We start from the raw sequence: 27,793 nt of genomic DNA on the forward strand, positions 1-27,793 counted from the left end.
TCCATTTCCTCTGAAAATGTAAATTAAATATATCATTGTTGAAAAAGTGTGTTCAACCTTAGTGTGTTACGAAAATTGTTTTGGAATGTAACTTTTCATGTTATTTATATAGTATTTCAAAATTGGGAGACATTAAAATTATTTTACTATTCAACATACTGTTTTCTTTCTGTATTTTCAATTATACAATTTGAATTTTGGCAAACTGCATTTCCCTTTAGTATTTGTACATGTGTTTTATATGGCAGGAGATTTTCAATTATTTTCTCTCTCCATTTCTAAAGTATTCATTTGAAATACATGGAAAACAATCTGGGGTATTGCTAAAGACTTTGTTTACAATTTGGATCCCATGTGCAATTACAGAAGCATTTGGTATTGGAGTGTGGGTATCTTGATGGTGGGTGTGATGTGGTAACAATGCCTTAGGGTGGAGAGCCTATATTTCTAATACATAGTGATGTAACCAATGCTATAACAAAAATAATAATAAAATAAAATAAATTTCCCCCTCCCTTCCTGATATTCTGCATATTTTGAATAAATTGTTTCTTTCTTCCTTTTATTATATCCATAAATATGAAGATGAAAGAGATAAGTTCTATTGACCTGTTGACCTTGCCATAGTTTCATCTGTTACTTCGACTGTTTCACTAGTCATTATCTTCTTCAACTACAACATCTACATATTTGATAGTTTTTTAGTTCTATTTTTATTTATTTATGCATATAAGAACTGGGGTGTAGGCCAGTGGTTTGGGGGTTGGAAAGCTTATTTATGAGAGGGTTCACCAGAGACAGAGTGGGTAGCAGAACAAATGAATTTATTGAAATACACTGCTAAGAGGAGCAGCAGGTGAGATAGGAGATGTCTGCTGGATCATCTGTGGGGTAGCTCCTTGGTAGGGGATCATACTCAGGCCTTAGCAGTGATTGCACTAAGAATTAACTCCTAGGTCACCAGGGAGGCTCAGAAACGAAGCTTTATTGTAGGCACCTGGTACATACTCGGGAGTGAGTATAATCAGATTCAGATAATTGCACTCTAACATTAAAAATGGAAGAACTTATTAAATATTACACACTGAACAATAAAATCCTAGCTAATATGAAAAGAAACAAAAACATTTTGAAAGGAATCATGAGAACTTCTATTAACAAAATTATCTTTCTAGTCAGTAAGTTTTCTCTTTTTATGCCAAATTCTATTTGGGGAGAATGGTCCCTGGACAAAAGTGATTTCGCAACTAATAATGTATAGTGTGTGGATGTTTATTTGCCCACATGCCCCTATAAGCAAGATTTGTGTGTATGTTTATTTATAGTCTGATAGGTTCTATTTTAAATAAGAACCTTGCATTGAAGTTTAATAATATTCTTATTTTTACATGATATTTTAATTGATCTCACCATTTTGTTTTTCAGAACTTCCTAAAGGAATTTGGTAATTTATTTTGTAAATACATTACTTTAAAACATTTTAATATGACCGTTTCTTAATGCCTTAATGCTCTGTGTTTTAATTATTGTGTCACAAACTGGCTTCTTCTATTCCTAAATGTCTAACCTTCTATCCTGAAGAATGACTAGGGACTTCTCCCACATTAACTCTCTTCATGTCAATTTCCTAATCTTCTGCACATTCACATTAATTTTCCATTCTAGTGTATTAGCTTGTGAGGCACATGTTTTCCATTCTATATATCTTTATTGAATACATATAAATATAAAGCTGTGGGCTCACCAAATTCAGAGTCTTATTTGCATACTAGTGATACTTCCTGAATTTTTACAAATGAAAGAGACATCTAACTTTTTGAGTGGTATTTGCCCATGCATTGTCCTTTCAAAGCTTGTGTAAATTTTGTTATTAATTGATTAAGTTTGAACTTCAGATTCAGTCTTTCATGGCCATTTAACAAACACATTACCCAAGTATTCTCAGATACACAAATATTATCCATTATTTACTTAAATTTTGCTTGTGTATTGGCCATATTAAATGTTTTCTTTTTTTCAATAACATTTCAAAGTCACACGATTTTGACAAACTGAAATTCCTGTTAAATGTCTGTAAAAGGATATTACATCACAGGAATTGATTCATTGTACTGTACATGTAAATTCAATTTTTCATGTAAATGATATGAGATGTAATTATCCAAGAATGCTGACAAGTATTTTTTTGTATAACAGGAACATAGCCCTTAAAACATAACATAAATTTAGTGATGATATAATTGTGTTCTTGATTCCACTGGAAATATATATATATATATATATATATGTGCATTTTGAATGTATGTGATAGCTTTTTTTATGACTTCTGCTACAGATAGTGTTTAAGAAAGATCAGTGCTTTACTCCTTGTTTCCTCACTCCTTTTTATGTCTCATGTGTGCCTGTGTTTTAAATGTATATATTTTTTCTATATAAGGTAGACAACAGATTGAAAGACCAGTGATTGACATGCTTTATCCCAGGGGAAGTGTTTACTACTCCTCACATGGAGTCATCTCCAATGTCAATACCCTTTGGCACCAAGGCTTGTATAGAAGTAGAACGTTGCCTCTGATTAGTGAGGGACTTTGAAACTTGTGGTTTCAATTCTCAGAAATGTGAGTCAGTTAGGTCCCAAGAGATAATTATAGAAATGCTTGACATATTATCCTGGTCTATTCCTTACAGTATGACATATATTTTTAATTTTACTTTTCCATTAATGAAGCGCTTTAGTTTTACATTGTTGTTAATATTTTGACAATATAAGGTTTCTTCCCTCAGGTGTAGTCACCATAGCTAGCCCCCCACCAAAGCACCTGTATTCTTCTGCCTTTGTCCATTGTGTCTCCTTCCCACTACCCATTCTCACCCTTTCCCCCCCCCACCTTACCATCTTGGCAGATCTATGGTCAGCTTCAAGTGTTAGTTTTAATGTTTGTGTTTGTCTAATCCTTTGTTTGGTTTCCCTATATTCTACATATAAGTGACACCATGCAGAGTGTTTCTTCCTCCTTCTGGGTTATGTTGCTTAGTATAATCCCTTCCAGCTACATCCATGTTGACACAAAGGACATTGGCTTATCTTTGTTGATCATTTAGTAGCATTCATTGTATAAAAGGAAGAAACAAACAATGGACTCAAAATGATGGCATACCCCCAAATCCGGATACCATTATTTTGAATTAATTGCTTGTTTCTTCCTTTTATTTTATCAATAAAATGAAGGACTTGCACTTCCTTCAGTGTGTTTACCTGTGTGCACAGTCCTGGTTTACTCAGATATTTTTACATTTGGTGTAGCCATGGTTCAATGACTACCCCTAGAATTCCAATATCTGCATAGACTTATATAATTTTGTCTCATTTCCTATTTTTCCATTTGATATCTGTCATTTTGATTTGTTATTCAATTTTCCCCATTTTTCTGGTAACATTTCCTCTGTGACCAATTAATATTATTAATCACATACTTCTGAGACACTAATCTATCTATTGTGACTCATGTAGGTTTTGTCCAAGACATGGCCAAGTCCCATGACTTAGAACATTTATCTCTCTTTATGGGTTTCAATTAAGATGAAGTTTATTTAGGCCTGGAGTGAAACAGAGACCCTCATAAAAAAAAAGATTATGTATTTATCAGTGACCATATATGAATAGAGATACCCAGTAATTAACTGCATACCCTCTAGAAATGGTTTCATACTATCTAATTAATTGTTTGTGCCCTTTAATCACTTTATACAATATAGATATCCTAATAGCTGAATTATATAAATATATAATATTTCAAAAATTTCTGTTTTTTTAATATTTTATGTACCATGTGTTAAATATGTATTAGTGGCAGTCATAGTTTTTAATGACAACTTTTTGAAATATAAATTTTCAGAATTAAGAACTATCATTGCTAAATTTATTTCTTAATTCAGTAAAATAAGTCATTTTATGGCAATCTTCATTTTTGAGAGATTGGTTTGAGACAAAAGTGAGCATTCTGTCACTGCTGCATGTGCATGTGTAGTGCATGTGTGTGTGCTATCTTCTGTGTGAGTGTATCTACATCCTCCTTTTAAATCAAATGCAATATTTTTAATGAACTGAATTTTCATTTTTTTGTTTCCATCAATATTTACATGCATTTTTTAAAAAAAATATTTTCAGCTGCTTTTCGAAGTGCATTTGGTAAGTACTTCTCATAAATAAATCTTTACTCTCATAATGCTTCAGAAAGAGGCTAACATCGCCTGCCTTTATATCTATGTGCTGTCCATTGCTTGATGTTCTCTTCTCCACTCTCCAATATTTTGTGTATGGATTCCTTCATAATTTTTTTTCTTTTTTTTTTTGCTCCATATTCTGCTAATTTCCATTTCTTCTGTTTTATTCTATATATTACCTTCCTTTTATCAACATTATTACTTATGTCTCCAGACATGTATTATAGTTTCATAATGAATTTTATACAGATGAAAGTGATTAGGCTAATAGTCACATCTCTTCCATCCTGTATATCTTTATTTTTTTTTTTCGGGAAAATAATCACTGATGTAGAATTACTATCACCTACAAGTTCAAAGGAAAGTTACCATGCAACTAAAACTTACCCAAACTTCAGGTTAATAGAAAACTCCAAACTTGCCAAGTAAATTCCTTCACCTAATGCTTTTTCAAAGGTTATGCAAATTCAGATATCATTCCTTGGTCAACTGTGATATTTAAGCTGATGCTCACATTTTCTTTGATGATATTGTCTCCATCTTAATACTTTTTATTTCTTCTTTGCATTTTCATTAAGACAATTATTAGTTCTTTAAACTGCAATTTTTCTTAATGTGTTAAGAAGGATTTCATATCTTAAGGGACCATAATTGATAATGTTATCTTTCCTTTATGAAATTTTATGCTAGTGGAAATACATACAATTTTTCTTAGGATAATTCTAAAAGGATCTTTAAACTAGAAATTTTACATCCTCCATTCTAATATATTTCCCATTTGCATTTTTGTTTTTAGGGGAAATGGAAAAAGCAATGGATCTATTTAATTTGTTGTAGTTTATATATGGCTATTGCTTCATTAACACAAATGTACAGATCGGTCCTTTTACTGTACATATCTTCATCCTTTTTTAGGATCTCATCTGATACATCTGTACATATTTGTAATTTATTTTGAAAAATTCAGAAGGACCAGTACAAGACAAATGATGCCATTCCTTAACGAAGAGATTTCTACTCAAACTCCTCATAGAGTAACATTTTAAATTAGAATCTTTTGCAAGAAGGTTGTATGGAAATACACTACATCAATAAAACTGATAGATGAGAAACACTTTAAGATACATGACTTCAAGTCTCATAAAAATATGTCTTCGTAAACTCCAAGAACATATTTAAAATATCCTCTTCCCTTCTTGTTATTGTGCTCCCATTTTGATGAAATAGTGCTCCTATTTTTAATTTTTTTTAATTAGTGATAAATGGAAAAGGATATGCCCCATTAAAATATTTCAATGTGTATTTATTCATGGTTGTACTTGTTTCTTATACCTTTTTCTCAAACTCTCATTTAATATCTTCCTCAACATAGTCATAGATATAAATTATATGTTTGGTCTTGCCATTTAATCTTTCCAGTTGAATTATGCTTTCTTCATGTGTTACTCAATTTCCTCTATTATTTCTTCTATGATTTCTCGTGTTGTTACAACCTAAGTGAACAATGCTCTTTTTAAAACTAAATTTCATCAATCATTTAATTTTATAGTATCTGCATTCTCAAACTTTCTGAAGCATTTTCTATGCAACAAATGCTTATTCATTTAATCTACAAACATCACCACTTTATTCAAGTCTTAAACATTTCCTCTCATGTGACTGAATTAATCCTCACTTAGGCATTCACTAACAAAGAAATTCATAAAACATAAGTTTATATATTATTTGAAACTGTGTTGTGAATGAAGGTATCCAGGAATGGGACTCTCAATACTCTTCAATTTCTCTAATTTAGTTTTTATGTCTTTTTAATACAACATAGCTTTCATAGTAATGACACTAGTCTGTAAATATTTAGTAATCATAAAGAAAATAAAAAAGCAAAAAAATAAGTGATAATACCCCAACTAACATCAAATTAGATTGAGAACGTTTTAAAGGTTATCCATCAGAACAGATTTTCCCATAATTTTCCTCAATTCAACAGTCTTACTTTATGTCTGATTTAACTTTTATATATTTATTTTTAAAGATTTATTTATTTATGCACACAAAACTGGGTTATAGGCCAGAGGTGTGGGGGGTGAGAGGATTCACCAGAGACAGAGTGGGGAACACAATAGGCAGACTGACTGAAATACACTACTGAGGGGAGCAGTTGGCGAGACAGGAAAGGTCTGCTGTGCCATGTGTGTAGCTCTCTAGCAGGCTGGGATAGAACTCGTGCTTCAGAGTCTATCTGAGGATGCCAAAGTTATCTTCAAAGTGCTGTGTTTAACCCCTTGCTCCACCAGGGATGCCCCCTGATTTAACTTTTAAATGAATACTCTGGACAAAAGTTAGTTCTCATTCACCAGTCTGTTTTGTGTGTGTGTGTGTGTGTGTGTGTATGTGCGCACACATACGTTGAGTGTATGTTTACCTGCATCCAGATAGGTAAAATTTTATGGTTTTTAAATATATTTTAATTTTATTTGTCTTTCTTGCTTATGAATTTAATTTATTTCATTTTTCAGAAAATCCTCTGGGAAAAAATGGTAAATTTTTTGAAAATCTATTCCTCCCAACCCTATCAAAATAAATGGTGTCTTCTTTCCTTGTCTGTCTCTGCCTTTTAAATTGCATCCATTGGCTCACTTTTCTCCTAGACACTACCCTTCTTTTCACTTCAATTTCACAATTTTAAAATATTTTCCCATAACTTCTTTATTCATTCCATGCTACCCTTTTCCTGTCAACATTTTTTTCTGCTTTCCCAGCCAATTTGCTGTAGTTTCCTAAGAAGTTGATGAAATTAAGTATACTAAATTTATAGGCACGTGCTTTCCATTTTATATATATTTAACACATTCAAACACAGGACCAAGGTAACACATTCCATGTTTTAGAGCCATTAAATTTTACAGATACTTTCCTAAGCTTAACACTGAGAGAAGACTATGTGATGAGTGAAATTTGAATAGCCATTTTTCTTTCAAACCTGTAGAAATTCATGTGACCTGTTAGCAAAGATCAAGAGTGAACTTGAAGCCCATCCTTTCAATATCCTTGATAATATACCAAAATGTACACAGGGATATATATATTTCCCATGTATTTTCTGGAATTTTATTTTTTATATACAGCTATCACAACTGAATTCACTTTTTATTTTCAATGGCATAATTTACATTTTGAAAAGTTGCAAATTCCATTAAACATTTGTATAAGGATCTTAAATGACAGGGAATTTTCAATTATTATATATATCTCAATTCTTATTTTTTTTCATGAACAAGACACCTGAAACAATTACCTAGGATGATGCCAAAGATTTGTTTTTCCAACACATATATAATCCATAGAACTTGAATACCTTCCTTCTATGACATTAATTCAATAATAATTTTATTTATTTCAATTAGAAGTCAATTTAAGGGTATGCCAACTTAATGTACGTAGTATGTTTTATATGATTGATACTGCAAACAGTGTTTTTTGCCAGATTCCTTTTTGCCATTTATTATTTCAGATTGTTTTTTGCCATTTATTATTTCATTTGTTTTTAAGTACCTCTCCTGTGGATGAGTGCCTGCCTTTAATTGTTCTAATAAAAGTAGAAGACTTTATAGAAGGCCAATGATTGATTTATTTTTGACCAACGCAGAGGTAGTTATATCTGAATCATGTTATTTCTGATCTCAGCCCCTGTGGTGCTAGTGTGGTGTATGAATAAAATTACATTTCCTCTGTAAGAGAGATGCCCTTTGATCCATGTGGCTACAGTTCTGAGTGAGAAATGTTTGCCAGCGAGATCTCAATAACTGTGAAAGTGTCTGACATTTCTGTTTGTCCATGCCTCAGCTTTTTGGCTCTCAATATCTGCCATGTTTTGTTTATTTAAATTTCCTAACTTTCTATATTTTTTCATTTTCTTTTTATCCATTCTATATCATTCTCTCCCTATCATCAATTATTTTCCTGGTTTCTGGGAAGTTGTTATAGTTTTAACAAAAATGTTGGTGAGATAAAGGAGATAGATTGTAGGCACAAAGTTCCCCCACCCCAAACCACAAAGCCAGACCATTTCATCCAGGAAAAGGAAAGCAGGAGACAGAGTTTGTAGGTAACAGCAAATTGCTGAGTCATCTGAAATACAGAAGATGACAGGTGGACAGACAGGGAGCAGGGCGGGAACAGCACCAAATGACTGCCCCTATGTTGGCAGACACTAAATGTCTGCCCCTTCATTTCTTGGACACCTGCTGGGAAGCACAGTTGTGAAAGTTTAGGAGGAGATGTATCTACTGTCACCTAGAGATTAGAATAAAATCATTAACTAACTTATTGTTGGAAGACAGGAGCACCATGATACCTGTCTGGTTATGAAAGAATATGGCTATGCATATTGGTGAGAAGGGAAGCAAGTGTGGAGCAGAACTGCTGAAGGACCTGTGTGATCAGCCGCATTTTGGCACAGTATCTACCAAAACTTTGGGTACCACATCAGGAGAGCATGGGGCAGACATAGCACTGAGCATGAGCCCCTGTGTTGAGGTGCTGCCTGCCTTTGTTTCTAGGGACCTATGGAGAAAAGACTGTTCTGAAAGTTTACTAGGAGATGTCTCTGGTGCCACCTAGTGATTAGAAAAAAATCATCAACTACCTGTTGGAGGACAGGGACTCCAAGATCCTTGTCAGGGAATTGAGAGAGGGGTGGCTCCACAAATGAAGTCAGGGATCTCAAGACCCCCTTCTGGAACTGAGTAAATAAACAGGGAGGGGACCTTTAGGTCAGCACCCATAAACATAGCCACAGAATCAGTACCTTTGTGGAGTTTTGGCCTAACAGTGCTGAACTAAGTCTGGTAAACAGTTCCCAATAACCGGAAAGGAACACCGCAAAGAGATGCCCCCCAGCACCAGTGGCACAATGTTCCAATGCATAGAAAAAAAAATAAGAAAACAAACAACAGGGGGAAGGAAAAATACAAATAACCAAGCAAGCTCTCAAGGAAGGACACACCACAAAACGAAAATGAGCCACCACAACTCAACAACAATAACATGGAAGAACTTCTCTGTCTGCCAGATAGAGAATTTAAAATGATCACGATTAAATAACAAAAGAAGATGAAAAATAAAATAATGCAATGGGAAAAATAATTCATGAACTAAAGAATAAAATTCCCTAAAGAAGGAAATGAAAGAAACACAGGAGAGCAAAAGATTAATGGAGGAGCTTAAGAACTCTGGGAAAGGCAACAAAAACAGAATTGATGAAATTGAAGAACAGATAAGTACTCTCAAAAAATAGACAAAGACACTAGAGTCCTAAATAAAAACCTAGAACTCATGGGTTTAACCGACATCTATTTGACACTGCACCGCCGAAAATCTGAGTACACATTCTTCTCAAGTGCACATGGACCATTCTCCAGAATTGATCACATACTGGGCCACAGGACAAACATCAACAGATACATTTAGATCAAAACATTTCCAATTGTCTTCTTTGATCACAAAGGCATCAAACTAGATATAAATCATGAAAAGAAAGCAAGGAACCCTCCCACATCATGGAGATTGAAATCCACACTACTGGGAGACCATTGGACTAAAGAGGAGATCAAAGAAGAAATTAAAAAATATTTTGAGTTGAACGACTATGAGGACACCAATTTCCAGAATGTATGAGACACAGCAAAACAGTAATCATAGGAAAATATATAGCGATACAGGCTCACATTAAGAAAAAAAGAGAGGACACAAAGAAACAACCTCACCTCACATCTCAAATAACAAAAAAAAAAAGGCACAAAAAACCTCGAAACCAGTAAAAGAAAGAAATAATAAAAATCAAAGCAGAAATAATCGAGTTAGAAATTTAAAAAACAATCCAAAAAATCAATGAAACCAAAAGCTGGTTCTTCAAAAAAAAATAAACTAAATAGACAAACCTCTAGCCAGGCTCACAAATCAAAATCAAAAACAGGAGAAAAGGCATAAATAGGATCATAAACAAAAGAGGAAAATATACAAAATAATCAGATTGAACGTTTATATGAAAACAAGTTCAACAATGTAGAAGAGATGTACAAATTCCTAGAATGATACAATCATCCAAAGATGGACAAAGAAGAAATAGAACACCTAAATAGACCAATTACAAGCAGCAAAATTGAAGCAGTAATCCAAACACTCCCCCAAAACAAAAGCCTAGGCCCAGAGGACTTCACAAATGAATTCTACCAAAATGTTCAGAAATGAACTCATGTCTAGCCTACACAAATTCTTTCAAAAAATTGAAAAAGAAGGAATACTACCAAATACTTTGTATTACGCCAACATTAAACTAATACCAAAACCAAAGACAACAACAAAAAAAGAAAATTACGGGCCAATCTCCCTGCTAAGGTTAGATTAAAAATTTTGTCCTCCTAGTTCTTGATAATGTGCATGCACTTTGAGTAAAATTAAGATTAATTTCATTTAGACACTAGAATAATTATAAAATCACGTAACACAAGGCTATGTATCTGTCACTTCACAACAAATTTGATGCACAAAGGAAGTTCAGATAAACCCTGTAATACCTCTAGAATCATTTTCATAATGCCTAATTGAGTGTGCTTATTTTAACCATTAGTTCTTTTTAAAACTAGAATTGACTCTATAGTTTAATGAAAGGCCAAAGTACTTAATATACAGTACACATTGAATACTAAAAATTTTACTCTTTTCAAAGAGTGGGGGATAGTTTAAAGGTGGACATGAGATGTGCTCTTCTTGAAATGTTCTCTCAATTAAATAATTCACTTGTTTATTCATCTCACTTAAGGGAAGAATATTCTATGGACAAAAATGGAATTTTTTAAATAAAATTCACTATTTAATATTTTATTTTATATATTTTTACATCATTTTTAATTTTTGCACAATGCATTTTCATTTTGGTTATATTCATCATACAATCCTCCCCCATTTAGACTCTAATCCCAAAATGGAATTTTAAAATTTGTTTGTGTAGATATTTGTGAATATTGTCTGTCCTCATGCAATGATCTCCCTCTCCTCCTCTCTCTCTCTCTCTCTCTCTCTCTCTCTCTCTCTCTCTGTCTCTATGTGTGTGTATCAAAAGTCGGATTGGTTCAGTTGAAACAGGAATCTTACCTTAAACTTGAGTAATGTTCCTTTTTTACACAATATTTATGTTGATCTAACCATTATGTTTTTCAGGAAAGCATAGAACATCATTGGGTAATTTTTTAAATGAATTTTTTACTGTTATTCCTGTAATTGACTTTTTTTCAGTGTGTTAACCGGCCTTGGCTTTTAACTGATCTCCTTAAACTAGCTCCTTCTATTCCTAGGTTTCTAATTATCTACCACAGTGAAATGGGTATAGGTATCTCCCATGTTAACTTTCTCCATTTACTTTCCCAAACTTCCACACATTCACATTCTGTTTCCTTACATTCTATGAGGTTGTTATGTATGCAGACATTATTTTTGAGTAGGGCAACTTTTAATTAGGTACCCTTTAGTACTGGCAGTTTTGAAAGGGGTTTATGTGAAATTTTTCCATGATAGCTTAAGTATTTCATTATTACTTGCTGCATTGCCATTTAATCTTCTTTTGCTTCCTTTGCTGGGATTTAATTAAGACAAATTTCATTTAGGCAGTAGTAAAATTATGAAATCTTATAAGATAAGACTATGTATTTATCACTTCATAACAAAATATAATGATAGAGCAAATTCAAATAAACCCTGTTGTGCATCTAGAATAATTTTCACGATGCTCTAATTGAGTGCCTGTGCTTATTTTAACCTTTAGTTCTTTTTTTATTTTTTTAAAGATTTTATTTATTTATACAGGACCTGGGTTACAGGTCAGAGGCGCGGGGCGGTGAGACAATTCACCAGAGAGAGCGGGGAACAGAACATGCAGATAGACAGAAGACACTGCTGAGGGGAGCAGCGGGCGAAAGAGAAAAGGTCTGCTGTGCCATGTGGGTTTCTCCCTGGCCGGCCAAGAATTGAACCCACCCGGCAAAAGCTGCGGACAGCTTCAAAGCACAGTGCTCAACCTGCTGTGCCATCGGGGGAGGACCTAGTTCTTTTTTAAACTAGAATTGATTCTATAATTTAATCAAAAGACAAAATACTTAATAAAAGTTACACATTGAACAATAAAATTTAACTCATATCAAGGAATGAGGAATAGTTTAAAGGTAGCCATGAGATGTACTATTCTTGAAATGGTCTCTCAATTATGTAAATTAACTTGTGTATACATCTCACTTAAGGAAAAATATTCTATGAACAAAAATTGAATTTTAATGTTTATATTGGTGTAGATGTTTGTAAATATTGTCTGTCTTCATGCAATGATCTCTGTGTGTGTGTGTCTCTGTGTGTGTATCAAGAGTCTGACTGGTTTAATTCTAAATAGGAATCTTTCTTTCAAGTTGAGGAATATTCCTTTTTACAAAATAGCTATGTTGATCTCAATTTTTTGTTTTTCAGAACATCTTAAAAGACCATTGGGTAATTTTTTTTAATTACTACTCTAATTCCTCTTAATTAACTTTTTTCAATGTCTTAACCTGCCTTGGCTCTTCACTGATGTGCCATAAACTGGCTCCTACTATATCTAAATGACTACCGTTCTACCCCAGTGAATTGAGTATAGAAGTCTCTCATACTGACTCTCCATTTTGATTTCCCAAATTCCTCACATTCTCATTCTTTTCTCTTGCATTCTATGAGGTTGTTATATTATGAAGAAATTCATTTTAAGTAGAGCAACTTTTAATTAGTCACCCTCAAGTACTATCAGTTTGGAAAGTGGTTTATGTGAAAATATGTCCATGATAGCTCAGTATTTCATTGTTACTTTCTTCATTGCCCTTCATCCACATTTAAATGTCTTTACTAGGATTTAATTAAGACCTATTTCATTAGGCATTAGTAAAATTAGAAAATCAGATAACACAATGCTCTGTATTTATCCCACATAACAAAATTAAATGGATAGAGGAAGGCCAAATAAACCCTGTAGTAATCATAGAATCATTATTAAGGTGCTTAGATTGAGTATGTTTTTCATAATCATTAATTCTCTCTCAACAAGAATTGACTCAAAAATTTAATCAAATGCCAAAGTACTTAATAAAAGTTACACATTGAAAAAGAAAAATATCCACTCATATGAAAAGATGTGCCGGTTTTGAATGGCTCTCTCAAGTAAGTAAATTCACTTGTTTGTACATCTCAGTTACGGTCAGTATATATTCTATGGACAAAGATGGACTTTCTTAAAGATTAATTTTATTTATTTATTGCACATAAAACCTGGTGTATAAACCAAAGGTGTGGGGTGTGAGAGGATAAACCAGAGTCAGAGCGGGGTGTAGCTCAGGCGGATTGACTGAAATATACTGCTGAGGGAAGCCATGGGGGAGACAGGAGAGGTCTGCTGTACTGTATGGTTAAGCTCCCTGATCTGGGATCCAATGGTCATGCTGTAGTTGACTATACCTTGTGGTGCTGACACTTAAACTCTTGCGCCACTAGGGAGGCCCCCAAAATGGATTTTACTTTTTATGTTTGTGTTGATGTTTTGAATGTTGTCTGCGTTCATGCAATTATCTCTGTGTGTGTGTATATGTGTGTGTGTATTCATATGGATGCATGTGTTTGTCAGTTTGTGAGCTTATTCATGTGTATCACAGTAGGTTTAATAACAAGTAAATTGTATTAGTTTGGGATTTTCATTGTATTTTATTCCATGATATTTACCTTAAATTCTCTAAGTTATTAGATGAGAAGTATTCCATTGTGTGTGTGGGGGTGGGGTGGGGCACTAATTAATCCACTCATCTATAATTGGGAATTTACTGTTCAATTCATTTTTTGACAAAGTTGCCAAGAATATACGATAGAGATTTGATAGTCTTTATAATAAATTGTTTTTTGGAACTGGGCAGTCACATGCAAAAAAAGTGAAACTGGAACACAATGTTGTACCATGCAACAACCTTAACTCCATATGAATAAAGACGAGATTAAGACCTAAAGCCATAAAGCCAATTGAGGAAAACATTGACTCTAAGCTCCTGGACATCATATTGTCAGTGTTTATTCTGTTTTGTTTTGTTCAATATCTGATGCTAAAGGCAAGGGAAGCAAAACAAAAGTAAACAAATGGAACTACATAGAAAAATCATTTTTGATTTCATCAAGAAAACAACTATCAATTTACTGAATGGGAGAAGATATTACCAAATTTAATATCTGATGAGATGATTAATATCCAAAAGGTATAGACCTCATGTAACTCAGCAACAATCAATCAAGTTGATGAAAAATGTTTAGAGAATTTAAATAGGCATTTTTCAAAAAGAAAATATACAGATGACCAATAGAAAAATGAAAAGATGCTTAACCTCACTAATGATAAGGGAAATGTTAATCAAGATCAGAATGAACTATCACTCCTTACCTGACAAAATGGCTATCATCAAAATAAGGAAGATAGAAAGCACAAATGTTGACTATGGCATGGAGAATATTGTTGGAGAATACAAGTTCATACAGTTTTAACTGAAACTGTATGGAATTAATTTTGTTTTCTGATGGATTCATAGTCTGCAGATATATGTCCCAAAATGGGATTGTGGATTGCACAGTATCTCTTTATGTTATTTTCATAAGTTAAGCCCAAATTTCTTTCCATTATGGTTTCACCAATTCATATTTCCACCCACAGGAGAATGTAGTGCTTTGTCCTCCACACCATCTCTAATACTTTTTGTGGGTGCCCTTCACTTTTCATATGTGTCCATTTGTTTATTGGCTTATTTGTTATTTTGTGATGTTGACCTGTGTGTTTTTTTTAATGAGTCTTGAATATTTGTTCCTTATTGTTTATATATTGTGTAAATATTTTTCCTATTCAGAAGGGTGATTATTTAATATGATTTTATTAATTTTTACACTTTTTGCTTAGTAGAAGCTATTGAACTTGAGGTAATACCAATTATTTATTTTTGTTTTAATTCCCTTGCCAAAGGGGTTGAGTCACCAAAAATATCTTACGTTATTGACATTGTGGAATGTATCACCAATACTTGCTTCTAATTCCTTTATGAATGAATTTCTCATATCTAAATATTTATTTCATTTGGTACTTAATTTTGCATATGGTGAAACAGGTAATCTAGCTTCATTCTTTTGCATGTAACTTTGCAATTTTCCTGCAACATTTATTGAAGAGACTGTCTTTGCCCCATTTTGTGGATTGAATGTTTTATGATAGATCAGGTACTGGAATTTGTCTAGTAGGACTTCCTCTAGAATAAACAAGCTCACTTTGTCTTTCATTGGACCTGAATTCCATTTTTTTCTGAATAAAATGTCAAGATGCTAGCTATCAGAGAAATTCACTTAATGCATGATGATGAAGCATAGACTAAGGACTCATCTCTATATACAATATAGCTGTGGAGAAATTATATGAAATATGCTACAGACATTCAAGAAATCTATTCCTAAGTTCTATTTCTTCTGAAGACCTAGAGTGAATATATCATTGCTGAAAAGGGTGTTTAACCTTTAATGATTATATTAGAGTGCTATGAAAAATAGCTTTAGGAATGTGCAAGTATAAATTTTCATGCCATTTGTATAATATCTCAAATTTGGTATGTATATTCAAATTATTGTTAATATTCAATATATAAATCACTTCCTGGTTTTATTTCAATTATGAAATATGATTGCCAGCAAATGAATAGATAACAAGTGTTTTTGCAAGGATTTTATATGACAAGAGATGTTTATTCATTTTACCTCCCAGTATAAATTATCCATCAGAAATACATAAAATAATTAATCTAAGATACTGCCAAATATTTGTTTCCAGTTGGGGCAGCAGAGCCAATTAGAAGCATTTGGTGTTGAAATATGGGTGTTATGGTGGTGGGTATGGGATGGTAAGAATGCCTGAGGTGGCAGATCTTATACTTTTAGTACACAGTGATATAAAACAATGTTATGACAATAAACAATAATAAGATTAAAAATCTTGTCCTCCCCCATTGCTGATGATGTGCATGTTTATTGAATACATTGTTTCTTCTTTTTATTACATGTTCAGGTGAAGATGAAAAAGGTACGTTTCTTTAAAATACTTCCTTTAGACGTTGCCATAGATTTATCTTTACAGGGATTATTTCAACTGCCATTGACCACTCCTTCAACTGAAACATAGTACTATTTAATATGTCTTATTTATTTTCTATTTCCAACTGAAGATTTCCAATATAAATTGCTATTCAGTTATTCTCATTATTTTATTTTGATTTTTTCATTTGCTAAAATCTACACAGACTTTCCTTTTGAGTTGGGCAATGTTATTAATCATATCCCTTGGAACTACCAGCATTTTCTATGTGGCTGATGTGAAGAGAGTCCAAATCCCACTTCACGGACATATAATAATTTCTCTGTTTTGATGATTGAATAAGAATTACATGTGCAGCAGACCTCTCCTGTCTCGCCCACTGCTTCCCTCAGCAGTGTGTTTCAGTCAGTGCCTGTTCTGTTTCCCACTCTGTGTGTGGTGAATCCTCTCACCCACCACATCTCTGCCCTGCACCCCAGTTCTTGTATGCATAAATAAATAAATCTTTAACAGAAAGAATTACATTTACACATTTCTGAATATAGAAATTCTGTGAATATAGAAATACTGTTATGTATACACTAGTTGAATATATTATCAATAGAATGGTCCAGTAAATTACCCAGTACTGTCTGAAGGAGCATAAAGATGTTCTAATTTAGTATTTGTGGATAAACACTTTATATCACAAAAGTTACATAGACTAAAATTTAGTTTAGGCATTATTAAAAGTCAAAGAGCTTACAAAATCTTACACACTAAATAATAAATCCTCATATAACAAGGAACAGAAAAAAATCATTCAGCTTCATTCTTTTTCATGATTACCATGAAAACTTCTACCAACAGAAGTTTTTTTCAATTTTTAAAAATATTTTTTATTTAATTTTACATCATTTTTCATTTTTGTACAATGTATGCATATTCATCTGGGTTATCATGCCTGTAAAATTCCCAACACTCTTGTTTTGATCCTACTCCCTTCTTCCCCCCACCCCCGTAGTGTTTCCCTGGTTTATAGTTGCCTATTAATTTTGATTTTTACTTTATTATATTTAGTATTTTTTTCTGATCACTTATTTGGGTTTTCTAAATTCCTGCTATGAGTGAGACTATCCAGTATTTTTTCTTTTTTTCTGGCTTATTTCACTGAGCATGATCCCTTCCATGTTGCTGCAAATGGCATGAGTTTATCTTTTTGATTGCTGAGTAATATTCCATTGTGTATATGTACCAAATCTTCTTGATCCAGTCATCTATTTTTGGACATTTGGGTTGTTTCCATAGCTTACCTGTTGTAAATAGTGCTGCAGTATACTTAGGGTGCAGTTGTCCTTTGAATTAATGTTTCTGTGTCCTTTGGGTAAATAACTAGGAGTAGAATTGCTGGATCATATGAAAGCTCTATCTTTAGCAGATTGAGGAACCTCCACACAGCTCTACATAGTGGGAGGACCAGTTTGTACTCCCACCAGCAGTGAGGAGAGTTCCTTTTTCTCCATATCCTCACCAACATTTGTTGTAGCTAGTTCTTTTTAATATTTGCCATTCTCACTGGGGTAAGATGGTATCTCATTGTAGTTTTGATTTGCATTACCCTGATTACAAGTGATGATGAACATTTTTTCATATGTCTGTTGGTCATTTGCATTTCCTCTTCAGATAAGTTCTTTTTAGCTCTTCTGCCCATTTATTGACTGGGTTATTTACTTTGCTTTTGTCAGCAATTTGTAGATTTTATTTATTTATTTATTTATTTTTTAAATAATAAATTTTATTTTATATTCCCCCATACAATTGCAAACCCCCCATTCTGACCCCAATCCCTCCCCTCCCGGCCCCCACCCCCCAAAAAGTGTCTCTGGTTCATAGTTTTTTGTGATTTTGATTTTCACTTTCTTATAGTTATTCATTTCCTGGTCGATTATTTAAGTTTTCTAGATTCCTGCTATGAGTGAGACCATCCGGTATTTTTCTTTTTCTTTTTGGCTTATTTCGCTGAGCATGATCCCTTCCAGCGCCATCCATGTTGCTGCAAATTGCATGTGTTTATCTTTTTGAATGCTGAGTAATATTCCATGGTATATATGTACCACATCTTCTTGATCCAGTCATCTATTTTTGGGCATTTGGGTTGTTTCTAAAGCTTAGCTATTGTAAATAGTGCTGCTATAAACATAGGGTGCAGTGCTCTTTGGAATTGATGTTTCTGTGTCCTTTGGGTAAATACCTAGGAGTGGAATTGCTGGATCATATGGAAGCTCTATGTTTAGTAGGTCCAGAAATCTCCACACAGCTCTCCATAGTGGTTGGACCAGTTTGCACTCCACCAACAGTGTAGAAGAGTTCCTTTTTCTCCACAACCTCGCCAACATTTGCTGTTGCCAGTGAGAATGGCACATATTAAAAAAACGAGCAACAGCAATTTGTAGATTTTTGTGATGAGTCCTTTATCATTAATGTTGTGTGCAAAAATTTTATCCCTGTCAGTGGGGTCTCTCTTTGTTTTTGTTACTGTCTCTTTTGCTGTACAAAAGCTCTTTAATTTGATGTGGTCCGGCTGTTTATCTTTTTCTTCACTATCACTGCTTTGGGTGATGTGTCTTTAAAGATGTTACTGAGTTGCATGTCATGTAGGGTTTTGCCTATATTTCCTTCTATATATTTTATAGTTTCAGGTCTTATGGCTCTTTAATCCATTTTGAGTTGGTTTTTGTGCATGGTGTGAGGTAGTAGTCCACCTTCATTCTTTTTCATGTAGCAACTCAGTTTCCCCAGCAACATTTATTAAGCAAATTTCTTTTTGCTCCATTGCATATTCTTTGTGCCTTTGTTAAAGATTAGTTGACCATAGATCTGTGGGTTTATTTTTGGATTTTCTATTGGTTCCATTGGTCTGTGTGTCTGTTCTAGTATTATGCAGGTTTTTTTTAATGTTTATTTATTTATTTTTATACAAGAGCTGGGATACAGGCCAGATGTGCGGTAGGGTGAGAGGATTCACCAGAGACAGAGCGGGGAACAAAACAGGCAGATTGATGAAATACACTGCTGAAGGGAGCAGTGGGCGCGACAGGAGAGGTCTGCTGTGTCATGGGGGCCCTCGCTGGCTGGAGGCGGCTGACAGCTTCACAGCGCAGCGCTCAACCACCTGTGTCACCAAGGGAAGCCCTGCAGTTTTGATTATTATGGCTTTGTAGTATAGTAGAATAGTTGAAGTTTGGCATTGTGATACATCCCTTCCCTTTTTTTTTTTTTTTTTCAGGAGAGCTTTGGCTATTCAGGGTTTTGGTGGCTCCATATGAATTTCATCAATATTTGTTCTATTTCTTTGAAGAATGTCATTGAAATTTTTATTGGAATAGCATTGAATCTGTATATTGCTTTTGGGAATATGGCCATTTTAATAATGTTAATTCTTCCAATCCATGAGCAGGGATGTCTTTCCATTTCTTTATCTTCTTCTATTTCTTTTAACAGTGTTTTATAATTTTCTATGTATAGGTCCTTCACATCTTTGTTTGGTTTATTCCCAAGTATTTGATTTTTTGTTTTAATAATTAAAGGGATGTTTTTCTTGATTTCTTCTCAGATTGATTGTTCGTGGATAGGAAGGCTACAGATTTTTATGTGTTGGTTTTGTATCCTATAACTTTACTAAACTGATTGATTAGTTTGATTAGTTTTTCTGTGGAGTTTTTGGGGTTCTCTATGTATATTATATCATCTGTGAAAAGTGATAGTCTTACTTCTTCCTTCCCTATTTGGATTCCTTGTATGTCTTTCTCTTGCCTTATTGCTCTGGCTAGGACTTCCAGTATTATATTGAAAAGCAGAGGTGGGCCTCCCTGAGGCCCACGGGGAGTTAAGCACAGCACTATGAAGCAATCCACAGCCTCTGCAGCATGAATTCGATCCCCGGCCAGGGAGCAACCCACATAGCTCAGCTGACCTCTCCTGTCTCACCCGCTGCTGCTCCCCTCAGCAGTGTATTTCAGTCAGTCTGCTTGTTCACTCCCCACTCTGTCTCTAGTGAATCTTCTTACCCCTGCAGCTCTGGCCTGTACTCAAGCTCTCATATGTATAAAAATAACTCTTAAAAAAATAGAGAAAGCAGTGGTGAGAGTGGACATCCTTGTTCCAGATCTTAATGGAAATGCTTTCAAATTTTCACCATTCAGAATGATATTGGGTATGGTCTTGTCATATATGGCCTTTATGATGTTGAGGTATGTTCCTGTATCCCGAGGATTTCGAAGGCCTTATCATAAATGAGTGTTGTTGTACTTTGTCGAAAACTTTCTCAACATCTATTGATATTAGCATATGGTTTTTATATTTCTTTTGTTGATGTGTGGATTACATCGATTGATTTTTGGATGCTGAAACATCCTTGTGTCTCTGGAAAAAATACTACTTGGTCGTGGTGAATTATCTTATGTATACATTGTTGGATTCTGATAGCTAAAATTTTATTGAGGTTTTTGCATCAGTGTTCATTAGAGAGAGTGGCCTGTAGTTTTCTTCTTTTATGTTGTCCTTATTCAGTTCTGGTATTATTGTAGTGTTGGCTTCATAGTATGTGTTTGGTATTATCCCTTCCTTCTTAATTTTTTGAAGAGTTTTTGAAGGATAGGCTAGTTCCTTTCTGAATGTATGGTAGAATTCATTTGTAAAATCCATCTGGTCCTGGGCTTTTGTTTTGGCAAGGGTTTTGATTACCATTTCAATTTCACGGCTTATAACTGGTCTGTTTCGGTGTTCTATTTCTTCTTTATATAGCTTTGGGTGATTGCAAAGTTGTAGGAATTTGTCCATCTTTTCTAGATGTTGAACTTCTTTGCATGTAACTATTCCTAGTACTGTCTGATTATTCTTTGATTTCTACAGTGTCTGTTGTGATTTTCCTCTTTTATTTGTGATCCTATTTATTTGTGCTTTCTCCCATTTTTCCTTTGTGAGCCTGGCTCAGCATTTATCTATTATTTTTTAAAAGAACCAACTTTTTGTTTCACTGATCTTTTGATTTTTTTTTTTAGTTTATATTTCATTTATTTTTGATTTGATTTTTTATTATTTCTTTACTTCTACTGGTTTCAGGGTTTTTGTTGTTCTTTTTCTAGTTCTTTGAGCTGTAAGATTAGGTTGATTCTTTAAGTTCTTTCTTCTTCTTGATGTGAGCTTGTATTGCTATATATTTTTCTCTTATTACTGATTTTGCTGTGTCCCATACATTTAGGAAATTGGTGTCCTCCTTGTTATTAAACTCAAAGTACTTTTTAATTTCTTCTTTGATCTCCTCATTAGTCCAGTTGTCTTCCAGTAGTGTGGGTTTCAATCTCCATGAGATGGGAGCATTCCTTGCCTTCTTTTTATGATTTATTTCTAGTTGATGCCTTCATGGTCAGAGAACATGGTTGGTTTGATTTCAGTGTCAATGTATCTGTTGATGTTTGTCTTGTGTCCCAGTATGTTATGAATCCTGAAGAATGATCCATGTTGCACTTGAGAAAATGTGTGCTCAGGTATTTTTAGGTTTAGTGTTTTATAGATGTCTGTTAAACCCATGAGGTCTACATCCTTATTTAGAGCTTTAGTCTCCTTACTTATTTTTTGTTTCATTGATCTATACATTTTTTCAAATAAATTTTATTTTTATATTACCCATATAATTGCAATCCCCTTATTTTGACCCCAAGCCCTCCCCTCCCCGCCCACCACCACCCATTGAGTGTCTCTGGTTCATATTTGTTTGTTGATTTTGATTTTCACTTTCTTATAGTTATTCATTTTCCTGGTCGCTTATTTAAGTTTTCTAGATTCCTGCTATGAGTGAAACCATCAGTATTTTTCTTTTTCTTTCTGGCTTATTTCGCTGAGCATGATCCCTTCCAGCGCCATCCATGTTGCTGCAAATTGCATGTGTTTATCTTTTTTGAATGCTGAGTAATATTCCATGGTGCATATGTACCACATCTTCTTGATCCAGTCATCTATTTTTGGGCATTTGGGTTGTTTCCAAAGCTTACCTATTGTAAACAGTGCTGCTAGAACATAGGGGTGCAGGTGCTCTTTGGAATTGATGTTTCTGTGTCCTTTGGGTAAATACCTAGGAGTGGAATTGCTGGATCATATGGAAGCTCTGTGTTCAGTAGGTCAAGATATCTCCACATAGCTCTCCATAGTGGTTGTACCAGTTTGCACTCCCACCAACAGTGCAGAAGAGTTCCTTTTTCTCCACAACCTCACCAAAATTGGTTGTTGCTAGTTTTTTTAATATGTGCCATTCTCACTGGTGTAAGATGGTATCTCATGGTAGTTTTGATTTGCATTTCCTTGATTACAAATGATTTTGAACATTTTTTCATATGCCTGTTGGCCATTGAATTTCCTCTTCAGAGAAGTTTCTTTTTCAGCTCTTCTGCCCATTTTTTGACAGGATTATTTTCTTTGTTGTTGTTGAGTCTCATCAGCTCTTTGCAGATTTTTGTGATGAGTCCTTTCATTAGTGTTGTGTGCAAAAATGTTCTCCCAGTCGGTGGAGAGTTTCTCTTTGTTTTTTATTATTGTGTCTTTTGCTGTGCAGAAGCTCTTTAATTTGATGTAGTCCCAGGGTTTATCTTTGCCTTCACTATCACTGCTTTGGGTGATGTGTCTGTAAAGATGTCTTTGATGTGCATATCACATAGACTTTTGCCTATATTTCCTTCTTTGTATTTTATGGTTTCGTGTCTTATTTCTAGTTCTTTAAACCATTTGAGTTGGTTTTTGTGTATGGTGTGAGGTAGTAGTCAAGCTTCATTCTTTTGCTTGTAGTGACCCAGTTTTCCCAGCACCATTTATTGAACAAACTTTCTTTGCTCCAATGCATAGTCTTTGCTCCTTTGTCAAAGATTAGTTGACCATAAATCGGTGGGTTTATTTCTGGATTTTCTATTGATTCCATTGATCTGTGGGTCTGTTTTTATTCCAGTATCATGCAGTTTTGATGATTATGGCTTTGCAGTATAGTTTGAAGTCTGGGAGTGTGATGCCTCCATTCCTTTCTTTTTTTTCAGGAGAGCTTTGGCTGTTTGGGGTTTTTTGTTGATTCCATATGAATTTCATCAATAATTGTTCTATTTCTTTGAAGAATGACTTTGAAATTTTGATTGGAATAGCACTGAATCTGTATATGCTTTTGGTAGGATGGCCATTTTAATAATGTTTATTCTTCCAATCCATGAGCAGGGGATGTCTTTCCATTTCTTTGTGTCTTCTTCTATTCCTTTTAACAGTGTTTTATAGTTTTCTTTGTATAGGTCCTTACCTCTTTTGTTAGATTTGTTCCCAAGTATATGATTTTTTTGTTTCGATAATGAAAGGATGGTTTTTTTTTATTTCTTCTTCTTCAGATTTATTGTTTGTGTATAGTAAGGCTACTGACTTTTGAGTGTTGATTTTGTATCCTGCTATTTTACTGAACTGATTGATAAGTTGAATTAGTTTTTCTGTGGAGTTTTTGGGGTTCTCTATGTATATTATCATGTCATCTGCAAATAGTGATAGTTTGACTTCTTTTCTTATTTGGATTCCTTGTATGTCTTCTCTTGTCTTATTGCTTCCAGTATTATATTTAAAAGCAGTGGTGAGAGTGGACATCCTTGTCTTGTTCCAGATCTTAATGAAATCCTTTCAGCTTTTCGCCATTGAGAATGATACTGGCTGTTGGCTTGTCATGTATGGCCTTTATGATGTTGAGGTATGTTCCTTGTATCCAAGAATTTCAAGGGCTTTTATCATGAATGGGTGTTGCACTTTGTCAAAAGCTTTCTCAGCATCTATTATAATCATATGGTTTTTATATTTCTTTTTGTTGATGTGTTGGATAACATGATTGATTTCAGATGTTTGAACCAACCTTGTGTCCCTGGAATGAATCCTACTTGGTCTTGGTGAATTATCTTATGGATACATTGCTGGATTCTGATAGCTGAAATTTTATTGAGGATTTTTGCATCAGTGTTCATTAGGGAGACTGGCCTGTAGTTTTTTTTTTGTGTTGTGCTTTTTTGGTTTTGGTATTAGTGTAATGTTGGCTTCATAGAATGTGTTTGGCATTGTCCCTTCCTTCTCAATTTTTTGGAAGAGTTTGTGAAGGATAGGCACTATTCGTCTCTGAATGTTTGATAGAATTCATTGGTAAATCCATCAGGTCCTGGGCTTTTGTTTTTGGGGAGGTTTTTGATTACCATTTCAATTTCTCTGCTTGCAATTGGTCTGTTTAGGTGTTCTATTTCTTCTTTATCTAGCTTGGGTGATTGTAGAGTTGTAGGAGTTTGTCCATCTCCTCTAGATTGTTGAACTTGTTTCCATATAACTGTTCATATTAGTTACTGATTATTCTTTTGATTTCTGCTGTGTCCATTGTGATTTCTCCTCTCTCATTTATGATCCTGTTTATTTGTGCTTTCTCCCTCATTTCGTTTATGAGCCTGGCTAGGGGTTTGTCTATTTTATTTACTTTTTCAAAGAACCAGCTTTTTGTTTCATTGATCTTTTTGGATTGTTTTTTAGTTTCAATTTCATTGATCTTTTGGATTGTTTTTTTAGTTTCAATTTCATTTATTTCTGCTTTGGTTTTTATTATTTCTTTTCTCTACTGGTTTGGGATTTTTCTGTTGTTCTTTTTCTTGATCTTTGAGCTTCGAGATCAGTTTGTTCTTTGAGTTCTTTCTTGTTTCTTGATGTGAGCCTCTATATGCTATATATTTTCCTCTTATTACTGCTTTTGCTGCATCCCATACATTTAGGAAATTGTCCTCCTTGTCATTCAATTCAAAGAATTTTTTAATTTCTCCTTTGATGTCCTCGTTAGTCCAGCGGTCTTCCAATAGTGTGGTTTTAATCTCCATGAGGTAGGAGAGTTCCTTGCCTTCTTTTTTATCATTTATTTCTAGTTTGATGCTTCATGGTCAGAAAAAGATGGTTGGTATGATTTCAATCTTGGAGTATCTGTTGATGTTTGTCTTGTGTCCCAGTATGTGATCGATCTTGGAGAATGATCCCTGTGCGCTTGAGAAAAATGAGTACTCCGTTTTTTGGGGGTTAGTGTTCTATAGATGTCTGTTAAGCCAAATGCTCTAGGTCCTTATTTAGAGCTTTAGTTTCTTTACTTATTTTTTGTCTTGTTGATCTATCCATTGTTGATAGTGGTGTGTTGAAGTCTCCCACTACGTATGTGTTTTCTCTGATGTCTGTTTTCAGAGAGGACAACAGTTGTCTGATATATTTTGGTGCTCCTTCGTTTGGTGAGTATATGTTAATGAGTGTTATTTCTTCTTGAAGTATTGTCCCCTTGATCATAATGTAGTGACCGTTGGGATCTCTTTTTATCTTTTTGAGTTTGAAATCTGTTTATCTGATATAAGTATAGCTGTTCCTGCTTTCTTTTTGGTCCATTTGCTTGTAGGATTGTTTTCCATCCTTTAACTTGAGTTTATTTTAATCTTATGTAGCTAAATGTGTTTCCTGGAGACAGCAAAAGGTTGGGTTTTGTTTCTTAATCCATGCTGCAACTCTGTGTCTTTTTATTGAAGAGTTGAGTACATTTACATTTAGAGTTAATATTGATATGTTAGCATCTGTATTTGCCATTGTGTTTGTCTTTCCTTTGATTTTATTATTTATTCTTTTAATAACTTTTTTTTTTGGCCTTCTTTCATTGTTATTCGTCCCTCTGAGGTTCTGGCATTAGGATTCCTTGTATTATTTTTTGGAGTGGGGGTTTAGTCGTAATGAAATTCCAAAGTTTCTTTTGTCTGGGAAGGTCCTTATTCTTTCTTCATAGAGGAAGGAGAGCTTACGGGATAGAATATTCTTGGTTGGCATCTGTTTTCTTGGAGTCTGTTGACTATGTCCCTCCACTCTCTCCTTACCTGTAGTGTTTCTTCAAAGAAGTCTGATGTCAGCCTGATTGGTTTTCCTTTGAATGTTGTCTGTTTCTTCCCTCTTGTCAGCTTCATTATTTTTTCCTTGTCCTGGATTCTTGGAGCTTTACTATTATGTGTCTTGCTGTATTTTCCTTTCGTCATGAATTTTGGTGTTCTTCTTGTATATCAATTTTCAGCTCCTTCTTCACATTTGGGACGTTCTCTTCAATTATCTCCTGGAATATTTTCTCTGTTCCTACATCTCTCTCCTTTCCTTCTGGAATTCCTATAACTCTTATATTTCCTTTCCTCATGGAGTCAGATAGTTCCTGAAGTCTTTGTTCGGTCTTTATCCTTCGTACTTCTCTTTCCTTTTCTGTTTTGGTTCTTTTTATTTCTGTGTCTTCAAGAGTACTTATTCATTCTTCCATTTAATCTATTCTGCTTTCATTGCTTTTCCCAGAGTTCTTTAGTTCCTCCATTAGTTCTTTGATCTCCTACGTTTCTTTTGCTTCCCCTTTAGGGACTCAATTTCATTCTTCTGATCGTTGATTATTTTTCTCATATCATTGTTTTCCTTTATGAGTTCTGTCACTTTTTTAATCATGGCAATTTTAAATTCTCTTTCTGGAATGCTCAGAAGTTCTTCAAGTTACTGTTGTTGCAATCTGGGGATTGGTTTCTTTTTGTGGTGTGCTTTTTTCCTGAGGAGTTGTTAGGTTGCGTGTGGTTCTTCTACTACCTACTGTATGTTTTCTATTTGTTGTATGCATTGGGACACTGTGTTCCTGGGACTGGCCGGCATCTTGGGTGAACTTCTCTGCCCCCCTCTGGCTCCTCCAGGAGCCATCTCGCTTCTGAGGGAGTTTTCTTCTGGTTTCAGGCAGTCTTTATTGAAGAAATGTCCCTGTTCTAAAATGGCGATGCGGGACTAGTCCCTGCGCATCTGGTCTCAGGCACACTCTTCTGTGCGCCTGGTCTGCCCCGGCCGTGCATGCCCGCTCCCCCTGTGGTCTCAGACTGCTGGTCGGAAGGGGCCTGGCATGGGCTAACTTCCTAGCTGGCCACTGGCTCCTCCGGGAGCCTTCTGCCTTTTTCAAGCAGTCTTTTCTGAAGAAATTTCCCTGTTCTATGGGGTGTTAGTGGATTTTTTTCTGGTCGCTAGGTGGCACCAGAGATCTCTCCTATTTCCTTGGGGGGCTGCTTTTTCACCTGTGGGACAGGGACCAGAGTGGGAATGGTAGGGTAAACCTCAACGGCTTTGGGGTGCTGTGTCTGCCATGTGCCCCACCATTGTGGAGAACTCACATCCCAAATTTCGTGCCCCAGGTCCCAATTCCAAAGCCCTCAGGTCCAGGACGCGGGCTGTAGCCCTGTTCAGTGGCCACAGGAATGGCGCCTTTTGCACCCCACTCCTGTGCCTGGGTGCCTGGTTCCTGATTACTCAGTGAGGGACTTTCACCTCAGTGAGGGCCACGGCACGTCT

The sequence above is a fragment of the Talpa occidentalis genome, unplaced genomic scaffold, assembly GCF_014898055.3.
Source record: "Talpa occidentalis isolate TD23 unplaced genomic scaffold, MPIMG_talOcc4v2.1 talOcc4.2, whole genome shotgun sequence".
In the NCBI taxonomy this organism is placed as follows: domain Eukaryota; kingdom Metazoa; phylum Chordata; class Mammalia; order Eulipotyphla; family Talpidae; genus Talpa; species Talpa occidentalis.